Below are 3,212 nucleotides of genomic sequence, written 5' to 3' on the forward strand. Positions count from 1 at the left end.
GACACTCCTTAAATATTTAACTATAGATAATTAAGACAAAGGATTCTTTCTTTCAATGTGATGTATATGAAGTGATAACAAATAAACAGAATAGGCAAAGATATTAGGAAAATCAAAAATTGTGCCCATAGAATGGAATAAAGAAATAAAAGCCTTGAAAATATGTATATTTAAATTTTAAGGCCTGACCTGTGGTGGCACAGTGGATAAAGCGTCGACCTGGAAATGCTGAGGTCGCCGGTTCGAAACCCTGGGCTTGCCTGGTCAAGGCACATATGGGAGTTGATGCTTCCAGCTCCTCCTCCCCTTCTCTCTGTCTCTCCTCTCTCTCTCTGTCTCTCCTCTCTCTCTCTGTCTCTCTCTCTCTCTCTTTGTCTCTCCCTCTCCTCTCTAAAATGAATAAAAAAAATAAATTTTAAACTGATTACCTTTATTAGGTAGCATACAGAAAGTGATTTTCATAGTAAGCTAATAAACACTTATTTTTCAAATACATCTCAAAACTAGAAAATAGAAGACTGGTTACATTTTGCCATTCTTTCCATTATTGCCTTCCTATGTAATCAATGTATATGGATGATAAATATAAGTCACCATCACCATCTGATCAGATATACAATTAAAGAGGTCTTTGTAGATAATGAAAGGACATAGTTATGTTCCTTTATTTTTTTTTTAATTCAGTGAGAGAAGAGGAGGCAGAGACAGACTTCCATATGCATCCAGACCAGGATCCACCTGGCAAGCCCTCTTGGGGATGATGCTCTGCCCATCTGGGGTGTTGCCATTGCTCAGTAACCGGGCTCATCTTAGTGCCTGAGGCAGAGGCCATGGAGCCATCCTCAGCACCCAGGGCCAACTCGCTCCAATTGAGCCTTGGCTGTGGGAGAAGAGAGAGAGAGAAAGAGAGAAGTGATGGGGGGAGGGGTAGAGAAGCAGATGGGTGCTTCTCCTGTGTGCCCTGACCAGGAATTGAACCCAGGACATCCACATGCCGGGCTGATGCTCTACCACTGAGCCAACTGGCCAGGCCCACTTCTTTTTTCCTATCACGTAAGGAACAGAAAAAAGAAGAAAATATAACTTTATACTGACCTGTAACTGAGATGTCAGTTGTCCTTCTCCCCTCTGGTGAAGTCCTTTGCCTTCCTAACACCTCAAAAAAATCTAATCAAGAAATTACTAAAGGTTTCATAGGGTAGAGAGGTTTACATTGCAACCTCTCAACTAATATCCTGAAAGATCTCCCCTTGGGCATTTTTCTCCTGCTTGAGCACTAAGGGTCTATTCTATCAGGCAGTGTACAGCCTCTTGGCTCCTCTCTCTCTATTACATCCAGTAAATCCTTTCTCTCCCCTCCCCTCTCTACCACAGTTCTTCCTCCAGGGCAGCAAAAGAAAAACCCTGCAGATTACCACACCAACTCTACTCTCAGTATCTTCTCCAAGTATTTCTTCCAAATATTTAATACTTTCCTGAAGAAGAATTTTATTGGCAGCTTAGTAGTTGACAATTTTTCAATGTTGTTATAATTCTCTCTTGTAGGTAAAGTTTGACAATTCTATACAATTTTTTTGGAGGCTAGGAACCTCTTTAGCTGCTGTAGGCCCTCCTTCGCTGGAAGTTACTTCCCTGAGCACAGACAGGAAGCTTCTCTTCCTTCTGAGTATCACCCACTCCTTTTAAAAACTAAGCAAGACTGTAGAGGATCAGCTTTGGAGGCTCAGTTTTGGTTTTAAAGCTAAAATATTTTTAAAAATACATAAAGAGGCCCTGGCCAGTTGGCTCAGTGGTAGAGCTTCGGCCTTGTGTGCAGGAGTCCCGGGTTCAATTCCCGGCCAGGGCACACAGGAGAAGCGCCCATCTGCTTCTCCACCCCTCCCGCTCTCCTTCCTCTCTGTCTCTCTCTTCCCTACCAGCAGCCAAGGCTCCATTGGAGCAAAGTTGGCCCAGGTGCTGAGGATGGCTCTGTGGCCTCTGCCTCAGGCACTAGAATGGCTCTGGTTGCAACAGAGCAATGCCCCAGATGGGCAGAGCATCGCCCCCTGGTGAGCATGCCGGTGGATCCCAGTCGGGCGCATGCGGGAGTGTGTCTGACTGCCTCCCCGTTTCCAACTTCAGAAAAATACAAAAAAAAAAATACATAAAGAACCACCTTCTCAAGCTTTCCAAGGACAACTGCACTTGCTAAGACAGACGGTTACAAATACATGTCTCATAAACTAACTGGCCTTGTTACTGAAAAGCAGAGTTGAGAACGTTAAGCAAATAAGTCATTGTGTCTGCATTAATGATTCACTGTGGAACTGTATGACTCCAAATCAGGTTAGCCATAAACAATTTGGTCAAAAAGATGCCTAGCATGTCCAGACCATGTCAAAGGGAGTGTAAAATGAGATCACACGTGTTTATTAATACCCATTAAAAAAAAAACTTCAAGTCTCCCATCCTGCTTAATGCAGAATATCTAGGGTCTTGACAATTCCTCTTCTCATTATTTCTGGCCATCAGGATGTGAACCCAGTTGTGCTGCATCAGCCACAGGTCTGTCTCCTCACCAGTCCTTGCTCTCTACGCACAGGCTGCCCACCAGTCTGCTGCAAACCACCCCCTGGCATTCCAGGATTTCATCTCGCTCCAGCTGCCACTGCCTACTCTGTTCTTCTTTTGCCCCAGCAAAGGCAGAGACATTTTTTAAAGTTATCTGGTGTCAGTGCTCAGCCTAACTGGGATCTTTGGCAGAGACTTCTCTTGAAAGAAGTTCAGGAAAATGGAAGAGGGCATTGCAACACCAAAAATACCTCCACGTTGTGATGGATGCAGCTACTTGCAACCCAGATGCCCCTCCATGTCTCTCATAAGAAGTGACCCTCCAACTGCGCTTCTTGTGTTTGGAGTACAGGAGTATTTCCCAGAGGTACAAAAGCAGAGACCATTTTAACGAAATCAATTTCAAATCTTCACCCTCCATGTGCATTGTTTCCCAAAATGAGTCTCTGTGAAGGTGACTTAAGAAAGTTAAGCTATTTCTTTCTATTTCCTCCTTTATAACTGCCCTCTGCCACATAAAAACAATCTCACTTTTCACCCATAAGTTTACATGGTATATAAGGCAACAATTTGCATAAGTTTCTAGTGTTTCTGCAGGTCTTGAGAGGAAGGCACTAACTGCCTTTAATTCTAGACTGTCTTTCAAGGATGTTTATATACTT

The 3,212-nt window shown here is 43.6% G+C and overlaps 1 non-coding gene across 1 annotated transcript; it reads left to right on the top strand.

Moving 5' to 3' along the window:
• The first annotated feature begins 1,770 nt into the window (after positions 1 to 1,770).
• TRNAT-UGU (transfer RNA threonine (anticodon UGU)) lies at positions 1,771 to 1,846 on the top strand. The gene has a single exon. It is a non-coding gene; the product is annotated as a tRNA-Thr (tRNA).
• Positions 1,847 to 3,212: the final 1,366 nt, after the last annotated feature.

Source organism: Saccopteryx leptura, chromosome 2 (assembly GCF_036850995.1).
Source record: "Saccopteryx leptura isolate mSacLep1 chromosome 2, mSacLep1_pri_phased_curated, whole genome shotgun sequence".
Classification (NCBI taxonomy): Eukaryota; Metazoa; Chordata; class Mammalia; order Chiroptera; family Emballonuridae; genus Saccopteryx; species Saccopteryx leptura.